This window comes from Humulus lupulus, chromosome 8, assembly GCF_963169125.1.
Source record: "Humulus lupulus chromosome 8, drHumLupu1.1, whole genome shotgun sequence".
Lineage (NCBI taxonomy): Eukaryota > Viridiplantae > Streptophyta > Magnoliopsida > Rosales > Cannabaceae > Humulus > Humulus lupulus.
This window is the reverse complement of record NC_084800.1, coordinates 130,571,771-130,583,031: the sequence shown is the minus strand read 5'-3', so window position 1 is coordinate 130,583,031 and position 11,261 is coordinate 130,571,771.

Below are 11,261 nucleotides of genomic sequence, written 5' to 3'. Positions count from 1 at the left end.
AATATTTCGAGCTCAGCAGATAAAAGGAAAAAAAAATGAGCGTGCTGAAATACTTACGAATGCGTTGGAAGGAATAGAACTGGGAAGGAGCAAGTCCATTGATCTAGAAGAAGATTGTTTTGAAATTTTGAGGATGGTTTGGGATGTCCTCGAACAACCGCTTCTCCTACGGGTAACTCGATAAGTAGTAGAGCCCATCTCCTCCGTGAGCTCAAGAAGGGTTGCTCTTAAGGCAAAAACAATATAAGATCTCTTGTGCCGAGGGCCCATTCCACTTCATCTCATGGTACAACGACCTCAGAGTTGATAAAAATCTGAAAGAGTTTGTCTGGATTTGAAAAGGGGCGAGGCCAACATAGTGCAGAAAACACTTAAAATAATCCTATAGGGGCTGCAAGGCCCCAGCCCTCATGTGCTCACAGGTCCTGGTTCTTCCGATTGGGATTGCCATCTCCTAGAGTGTAGTAACTTCTTTAATTTGAGGTTGTAGGTCGGCACATCAGTTTTCCTGATAGTTTCAAACTGTGGAAGGGTAGCAACTCAGAAATGTGTCTGGTGGAAGTGACTAAGCTCCAGTAGTGCTCAGCCTCGAAAAAATCCTCCTTCGAGGTAGGGATTGAGAGGGCCTGGGAGGTGGTTGGTTATTTTGGAATATTCTCCATTAGGGTGAATGAGAGCCCACTGGGTGGAAAAGGCTGAGGACTTTGAGTTTGGTGTCTAATGGAATACGTCGGATCTCGGGATATGGGTAGGGATAGGTTGCGACTCAGATTCTCTTCCTTTTTATTTCCTCGACCTCGTCGATTTCACGTCGGAAGTGAGCTCGTATATCTTCTTGTTTGCATTGTCCTTGTGCTCATTAATCAAAGCTAATTTTGTGTGAAAGGTGACTCAGGTCTGGGGGCTGAGGGATGGTAAGCGATGACAAGCTCGGACCCCCACCAATTCTCTGAAGACTGCGACATCTAACAAGTAAGAAAAGGCGATGGCCCAAAATATTACAGAATGGAAAAATTTATCTTAATAACTCGAGTTCCCAGGCTCAAGATAACAATATTGCCTTGAATCGAGCCTAAAGGCTCGTAGGGGTGAGGTTAATTTGAATAACGCCCCGAACTACTTTAAATTGTGGGGTATCAAGAGTGCACCCACACAAGAGTGGAGTAGTTATTACCAGTTTAAAAGAATCCTAGATTTCCTAGGAAAATTTTTGTAGTTACCCGAAACGATGATATTTTTGGAATTCGTGCATTAAAACGTTAATCCAAGACCCTATTTCTTAAGCTACATGAAACATATGACCAAAATCACCCCATTACCTTAAAAACACCATTTTTACCTATTTCTACCCAAAAAAAAAAAATTGGGTCTAAATCGTGGTTCTGGTCATACCAAATCCCCTCAAATAATAAAACTTGCCTAATGCAAGAGGGGAGCCTTAAAAATATGGTAAAATCTAGAGAAACATCCTCACGAACAAAAGAAACATAAAATATATATACATATGCAACCATGAGAGATCAGAGCACTTACACAAATTGGTTCGTGGAAACAAGGAGATCGTCGACTGGAGGATGGGAAGCAGGAATGATCCCACAGAGTCGAAGGTACTGGAGTTGCTTTGTTTCTTCGGTTTAGAAAACATGCAAAGGGAACCTTGGTTCTTTCGTTCTTTTTCTCTCTGGTTTGTTCTCTCTGAAGAATAAAAGTGGGAATGAAGAAGATGGAGAAGGGGTATATATATACCCGAGTCGGCATTTCAAAGGTCAAGTTGATGTGGACTGCTGATTTTCATTAGAAGAAGATCCAAGGGATCATGTTTGATTCCCGAAATATGGCGGCAAAAAGAATTGGAAGGGACGTGCGCAGAAAAAGAGAGTACTTGAGTACTCTGGGTATTCAATCCCCAAGTGACGCGTGGTCGCACTCGAGTGTGGTAGATGACATGATTCTCCAAAGTGGAGTTCAAAAGTTTCCTTCTCATAGGATTCAAACCAACACTTTTGAGGGGGAAAAATGTTACACCCAAATTTCGAGGATGAATAAATGTGTCTCAAAATGTAGATTTGTAAAGTGTAAGCTCAAAAATAACAAGCAGTGAATGAACACTTGTATAAATATGTATGATTCTGCAAATTTTCAGAAATTCTGAATAATTTACAGTGCCAAAATTAGAGTTCAATTAGTATGTTTTACATGCGCAAATGACTGTTTGAACTCCAATTTCAGCACCATAAATTATTCTAAATTACTCAAAAATTGGCAGGATGCTTGTTATAAATATAATGTATGTCATTATGCAAAAAAAAAAAGGGTTATAATTTCTACAAAATGTCGAAAATAGAAAATGCTCTGCCCTACCTAAAAAAATTCCTACATATATTTTCTCGATGTTGTCATTTTGTTTTATGAAATACATTTTAAATTTAATCTATATTATTAACATAATAATAGTAATAATAACCTTATAAAAGATATTTAAAATCTTAGAGTTTTTTTTAGTTAAAGATATTTAAAATCTTATAATTTGTTTCATATCTATTTTTGTGCATTTTTTTAAGTTAAAGATATTTTTTAAATATTTTTTATATATGAATATAAATTTAAACTTAAATAATTATTTATGGATGCAAACAAGAATTATGATGATGAACGAGAGCTAACTTATTCGAGTTTCCTACAAGTTGAGTTTGGAATTCAAAGAAGAAAACATGGACTAGCAAAAAATTGGCTTGACAATTGGAAGAATTTACTATGCACATCCATCGACTGGAGAACGCTTCTCTATGCGAATTTACTTTTTATAAAGAATTTTTAATCTTTTGAATAAATACATGGTCCAAATGTTAATTTTTAAAAATAAAGGATCAAAACGGGTAACCGGCCAACATATAGTATTCAAAAAATCGATCTATCTATTCCTATTTTTAACCTTTTGACAAAACACACGATTTAAAGTTAATTTTAAAAAATAAAGAGTTCAAATGGGTAATCGACCAAAATAACTCTTATTCAAAATTTCTCGAAAACCTGTAGGATGTTTGCTATTACAATGAACATTATCTCAAAAATCGTCAAGACACTCTCATGTGTTCATATAAGGAGCATGTTATACAAGTAAGGTGAAAATGAGTCTTTACCACACATTCTCAAATAATAAAAAATATATATTGTTAATTATTACAAATATTGTACGAACCACGATTATGTTTTCTAGTTATATATATATAAGAAGTCACTAATGAGATAAATTTTTTATAGAAGGCATACATATATAGCTACTAAAAAAGATATATATGATTGTTTTGTGTCCCTTCAAAAAATATATATTATTGTTTTGTAAATTGAAGTGTCTAAGTATTAATTTCTTAAGTGTATTTAATTAATCACAATTTCACAAATAAGTATACTGCCAACTAGACAACTAAATTTATATTATATATATACACACACTAGGAATAAATAATGTGCAATTGACGTTTGTTTAGTTTTATTTATAAATTATTATATTTTTTATTATTATTTAATTTTAAATAAAAATAATGTCATATATTATAAAATAATGATACAAATATATTTATAAAAATTAAGCCAAAATATTATCTATAGTTTTAAAAGAAATAAACAAAATTATAATTTTTACTTAAAAAATTCATTAAACTAAGAATAAGTTAGATACATACTGTTTACATATAAAAATGTGATGCATTCTAGTTTCAAAGTAAATTATTTGATGTTGTTTATTAGTTTGAAATTTAGTGTTCATAATAATTTAAATTTGGCCTTTTTTTATGTTTTGATTATATATTATGTATGGTGGTTTTAATTTTAAAATTAAAGAATTTTTTTTTATATTCTTCTATAAAAAAATATGCAATATATAAAATATTAAGAAATTCTAAATTTAAAGTATGAATTTAATAAGTTTATTTGATCAAATTTTAATTATTTAATTAATTTTTTGAAATTGAAAAAAATTATATATAAATATATATTATTCAATTAATAGTTAGAGTAATTAAAATAAGTAATTTCTCATTAAGAAAATTAAACTACAAAAATAAGAAATATGTATATTTATGTCTTATGTCACTATTACGTATATCCTTGGATAAACAAAATATATTAAGTGAAAAAATACATAATTATTAAAAGAAAGAAAATAATAAATTTAAACACATAAATATTTTTTTGTTATATTTTTAAAACATAATTGATAGGGTAATTTAAATACTTTAATATTAAAATTTAAAATATGTGATAATAAATTATTATGACTCATTTTTTTTAATTTTCAATTTATATATCTTATTTAGATTACTTTATTATTTTTTATTTTTTTTAATATTTATTTACATGACTTTAAAACTAACGATATAAAAAAATATTAAATCTAACAAAAACAAAAAATTTCCGTTAAACTCTTATTTGTAATATATAAAGATATATGTAACACAATTTGAGTTACTTTTTATCGTTTTGGGTTAAGAAGACTTAATTAAAAAAAATTCCATGTACTATATTTGACAATTCGGTCAATTAAAAATTTGAATTTTAAAATATAAATATGTTGTGTGATAATATGATATAAGTTATGTAAGTAAAAGATAAAAAGACAAAAAAATATTTTAAATATAGTGAATGATTAAACTTTGAAAAAAATGCCGAGTCAAGCAAAAACAAGAAAAAAAAAGGCTGTAGTCTTAAAAAATAAATAAAGGATTGATATGGAATTAATTAGGTTGAAACCAATTAGTTTAATATTTAAATAAAATGGAAGAAGAAATGGTGTTTATACATGTCACACTTGCAAAAAAGAGTGTGACTCTCCTCTTGTGATATAAGAAAATCATATTAGTTTTTCTTTCAAAAAAAAATTATTATTTATTTTTGCACTAATTATTGTTATAATATAGGTATAAAATACATATAAAAGTTATCGACAAAACTGCATACACAATTTTAGTCTTATTTAATATTGTGATTGAAAAGTTTATAGCCGCATCAGCCCACAAATTGTTTAATAGATTATATTCCAATAATAATGATATTTGTGCGGAGATTCAAAGCCTTTCTGGCAAGATTTTGTTTACAAGTTGAGATTGAATGGGTATAATTTGAAATAGGGACATCAGAATTTTACTATATCAAAGGTTTTCCAGCCAACTAATAAATTAGAATAAGAACATGAATTGAAGGATGGAAAAAAGAAGGTAATGTTAACATATGCTAAGTTCAATTTGTAGGCAAAACATGTAATGGAAATAAATTAATTATTTGTTTAATAAATTTCTAATAGGATCCTCACAATGTCAATGATTTGGAAGATTCTAATGGAGATTATCATGTTGTTAATGATGTTGTGAAGAAAAGGAAGAGAATAAACCAAATTGTTAATGATCATGATGAAGTTATTGATGAAGGAAATACTCAATTAAGTAAAAAAGCTTATTAGTGTTATTGTTTTTGAAAAGTGTCTTTAGTGTTATTGTTTTTTTAGAAACAATGTTTAGTGTTATTTCTATTTCTATTTCTATTTTTTTATTATTCAGACTTTTAACATTTATTAATACTAGGGATTAATTAAAAGGATACATATAATGATAATTATAAAGGAAATTTGCCGCTAAAGTACCAAAACTTTCACATTTCTTATAGTTAGGGCTTGATTGATTCGCAATTTAAAACTTTTTTGACAATGTAATTGGTTGTACTATTTGTTAACTATTTTTAGTTTTATAAAACTGAATATGTGATTAGTAGAAATTTTGAAAATATAAAACTGAATAAGTAAATGATATGAAAACTATTTTAATTTGTTAACCATATTTGTTTGATTATAATTTTTTTTTACTTTCAGTATAATAATAATTGAAGTGTAATAATATTGTTTTTATAATTTATTAATAGTAATTAATTTATTTAGTAATATTTATTTGATAAAATATTTTTTTCCTTTAATAATTTTTTTTTTAAATCTATTATAAATTAGAATAAAGTTATATAATTGGTTATTTTAGCAAATATATAGTTATAAAGATGACTAGAAATTTTAAATAAAAGTACATGCCTGTAAAAAAAATTGCCTAATGTTACACAAAAATTTCGAGGATGAATAAATGAGTCCTGAAATGTAGGCTCGTAAAGCGTAAGCTCAAAAATAACATGTTGTGGCTGAACACTTGTATAAATATGCATGATTCTTTACCTATTCTTGTTGGCAATCGAGCACAAGTTCAAAAGGCCCGAGCTTAAGGTTCAAGCTCGAAAGAAAGAATCTTCTCCGACGCATGTGGGTGTTATTCGAGCCTTAGTTGTAAGCTCAAAGATATTGGTCTCTGAAGATTGAGATCGATGAAACCACTAGCTGACAAGGAGGCTGACTGGAACAACGAGCTCGAAGTATTGGTCGATCTCGAAAGCGCATTAACCTTACGTTCACGGTCAACAACTCGTTTTGCACACAATAGTTGTTGGGAGATCTCTATTTCTTAGGGATTTGTTGTCATTTGATATTAAATCTCAATTATCATGGGATATTATGTATTTAATGTATTTATTTACATTTATTTCATAATTGAATAATTAGTTGTAACTTCCCTAAATCAGGGGAATATATTCTCCCAACCAGACTTATAAATAGCTTGGTAATTTTCATTTGTATTCACGCACAAATTGGAACTGCAAATACTCTATTAAATTACTCTGAGAAAGCTTTGAAAGAGTATTAAGATCAATAATATTGACTCGTGAACTAGGCAGATTTTAACTGTTGAACCACGTAAAAGTTCTATTGTTCTTTTCTGAAATATTGTTTAGTGCTCTTCAAATTTAAGTTGACAAAAAACGATGTCAACACCTAACATTAAAATGGTAAAAAGGAGAAAAAAAATTATAACAAAAGAAAGGTGAAGGAGCAAGGTAGGAAAGAGAAAAAGTAGTTAAAAAAACAAAGAGAAAGTAGAAATAGGCTGAAAACACGTAAAAATCTTGTTTTCTAAATCCTTCAATAAGTTGGAGTTTGTTTTTGGAATAAATTTTCAAAAATGATGAACCAATCAAGTTTTGTATGTAAGTTTCACAGCTTTTAAATTTTAAAAACATAAAATTTGATATAAATCCTATAGCAATCAGGCTCTGAAGTACCCAAACGTATTTTTTGTGGTAAAAGTACCTAAAATTACGTTTTAATTGCATTCTGTTAGTACCAAATGTTAACTAATATTTTTGACCATGACCACATATGCCAAACCATTGGACCACATGTAAAAATTAAAAAAAATCAATTTCTTATTTTTAAAATCCTTTTAAATATAATTTTAAATAACCAAATAAAAATAATATCTTATTAATTAAAATTGATTGAAATAACTGTATTAATTAACATTGATTTAGGTAAATAACGTTTTTTAATTATTAATTAACACATTATAATTATTGAAACAAAAAAAAGTAGTTTATCTTTCGTCTTTTCTTCTTATCCTTCGGTTTCTTCTTGCAGAACTGGTATAGGTGAAATCAAATAAACACTCTCAAATTTATATGTTGTATATTTCATAATTTTCATAACTTATTATTGATAAGGCACAAAAGATATTTTAAATTAAATATCTATTTTAGAAAAAAATATTTTTTTTGTATATGAATATAAATTTAAACTTAAATAATTATTTTTAAAATTAATTAAATATTATTCTAAATATATTATTATTATTATTATTATTATTATTATATGTCAAGTTTTGGTTACTAAACCAAAGTAGTAAAAGCATTATTGAATAAAATTTTCAAATAGTAATGCAAGGCCATGATGTAAAGCAAAAGGCTTCCCCCAAACCAAACAAACAAGAAGGAAGAGACAAAGCCAACCAACCTAAACTCCACCACCTTATTCTCACACCTTCTAATTGTTATTATTAATTCTTTTCTAATCGACCACCCACCATCTACTATCGACTGGTTCTTACTTCTCACCCCTTTTAATTGTTATTTTTTAATAACCATTCTCATATCATATTAGCGTTCCACACGTAATTTCTGAATTTGATTCGAATGTTACCATCTTTGACTAGATCGTCATTAATGGGCCAATGTTCTTTTCTTTTATTGTAATTATTGCTTATTCTTATTGGGTATGTGATTGTATTAGGGAAATTTGATAAATCATGCTTACATTAGCTTAATAATTAAAATTTGAACCAAAGTTAACCACCATATGATACAAATGCTCATCTTTCATTTAATACCAAAAATACCCCTCTCATAACAAAATCTCATACCTTTCCTCTCTAATATCTTGCAAGAAAGATACACATGGGTAAGTGATTTTCTTTGATTCTTGTTGTTGCTGGTTGTTTTTATGATTTAGAATGCTGTTTAGATGTTGGATCTGTAGTTTGTTGGTATTTTTTGCTGTTTTTTGGGTGAAAATCGTGGTCTGTGAAAATCTGCGTTTTTTTGGGTTCCTTGAGTTTTTTTCTAAATGCCCGATAGTATCCGATAGAGGCCCGATGCAGGAACGATAGTTGTTGAGTTTCAAGGTTAGGGATGAGGTCCGATGGCCACCCGATGCTTGCCCGATATGTTTGGTTACCCGATGGTCATTAAGGTTCGATGGCTACCCGATGGTTGCCCGATTATTATTTTCAATCTACATACCCTTTTTAAGTACAATAATGGATCGATAGTAGTCCGATATATGCCCGATAGTTGTTATAAAGTTAATGCGGACCTATTAGTACGATTGTACACGATGGTACTCGATAAGTGCCCGATGCTTGCCCGATAGTACGATGGTACACGATGGTACACGATAGTGATAAAACAACTTAAATAAAAACCATACCTTTCGGCTTTTCCCCTGCCCATTTCCCATTCCCTCCCAAAACTCTTCACTCCCACAAAACCATCGAGCAACATAACTACTCTCACACGACGCCTCTCTCTCCCTCACCCACCCTCACCCGACGCTTCTCTCTCCCTCACCCGACGGTTGGAAAAACCCCCACCGGAGACGAAGAAAAACCAAGCCCCAACCCCTACCGGAGACGAAGAAAAACCAAGCCTCACCGGAGAAGAAAAACCGACACCCCATTACGCAAAAATGTCTAGGGTATTTGTTTTTTTCAATTTCTTTTCCATTGGAAAATGTTATAGTATGTATTGTTGAATTTGACTGTGTGAAATCTGACTGTGTGAAATCTGATAAACCGTAAAATTTTGAAAAAAAATTCTGGGTTTTTTAGAGGTATGATAGGGTACGATAGTGGGTCGATATGGGTACGATAGTATTTGTGTTTCTCATAACTTCAGGTTGAAGATGAGTGTACGATAGTGGTTCGACGTTGGTACGATAGGTTTGTGTTTTCTGATAACTTGAGATTGAAGATGGAGGTACGATAGGGTACGATGTTGGGTACGATGTGTGCCCGATAGTGGGAACAAATGGTTGTGTTGTTATAATCCGATGGTGTACGATGTGAGGTACGATTGTGAACGATAGTGTTATAGTTCCAGTTTTTCATTGGTGTCCGATATGGTGCGATAGTGTCTGATAGTTGCTCGATAGTCTATTGCAGAATATAAAATTTGATGTTTTTTTTTGTTATTCTATTTAATTGGGTATTTATTTGTTTTATGCAGAACTTAAGACCTCCACAACTGATAGTTCTAGTAGAGGAACATTTTACTGGACGTATCACTTGGCGCGGCAGTTGGTACTTTCCAAAGATTAAAGCAAAATTTATACAGTGTGGTTTATTGGATAGGGTGAAGGAATCCCCTTTCAAACAGTTCTTCATGGCAGAACCATTAAATTTTTCTGGTGCCTTAGTCCATCAGCTGTTGTTGCACAAATTCAGAGGGGAGAAGACTGACGAAGTCCAGTTTTATATTGGGAAAAAAAGATGTAGATTTAGCCAATTGGAGTTCGCTTTAGTTACTGGTTTAAATTTTGAGGCCGGACCGTCTGAAGCTGAGATTAAAGCGAAGAGCACTTCGGATCGGTTGATTCTTGAGTACTTCAATGGTCATTCCCCAGTGAGCATAGGGCAACTGCGCAGAACTTTTGAGAGTTGTCAAATAGTTGATGATGTGTACAAGATGGGTTTGTGCTTATTAGTTGAGGGTGTTTTGAAAGGTCGAGAGGAGAAGTTGATGGTTTGGACTGACATGCTGAAGATGGTAGACGACGTTGACTTCTTTTTCCAGTACCCGTGGGGGAAGATATCATACCAGAAGTTGTTACAAACTTGTCAAAAAGACTTTGTTGAAATGAAGAAGCATTTACAGAAGAAAATTGAGAAAGGAAAGACTCAGAAGGAGGCCAAGTACTCTATTTATGGGTATGTTGCAGCATTGCAGTATTGGGATTTTGAGTCCATCATTGAGTTGGGTCAGGATTATGCTGTGAGATTGGGCCAAGGCATTCCAAGAATGATCAACTGGCAGAGCAAGGAGAAAGTAGAGATACACAAAGAGCAACTTATTTAGTTGTTTGCCAAAAAGGTGAGCTTTTACTTTACTTTTGAATGTTCTATATTTTTGTCTAGATATGCAATTTTATGGGTACTGCACGATAGGGATACGATAGGGTACGATTTGAGTACGATTATGGGGTTATTTTGTGGTTTTTTGTCAACTGTTTGAAAACTGGCTAAGGGGTACGATTTGGTACGATGATGGTCCGTTGGGGGTACGATATGCATTCTTTATTAATGTTGTTGTAGAGGTACGATATTGGTACGATGTTGTACGATGATGGTACGATAGTTAGCAAGTAATTCTTACTTACGGGTACGATATTATTATGTTATGGGTACGATAATTGCATGATATGGGTACGATATGGTACAATTGGGGTACGATAGTGTACCATTTTTCACCGATGACAATTACTTATTTTTTATATTGTTTTGCTTTCCAATCTAAATATGCATTGTTTTTTGTGGCAGTTGACAGTATACCCCTACCTGTGTGCCCGACCTGCTGAAGAACAGTATGTGAGGACCCTTACAAACAAAATCCAGGTGAACTTTATTAAATATCACATATTAATTATTATATCTTAACTACAAAATTTATTAAATTATTGTTTATTTTCTAATGTAGTGGTGATTGCGGATGTTACGTAATTGAGCATATTGAACATAAGCTTCTACAACTACCATTTGATAATGTAACTGACAATAATATGAAACTTTTTAGGCAAAGGTGGTGTGTAGACTTATTCTACCAAAACTTATGTTGAACGGTCTTAATTT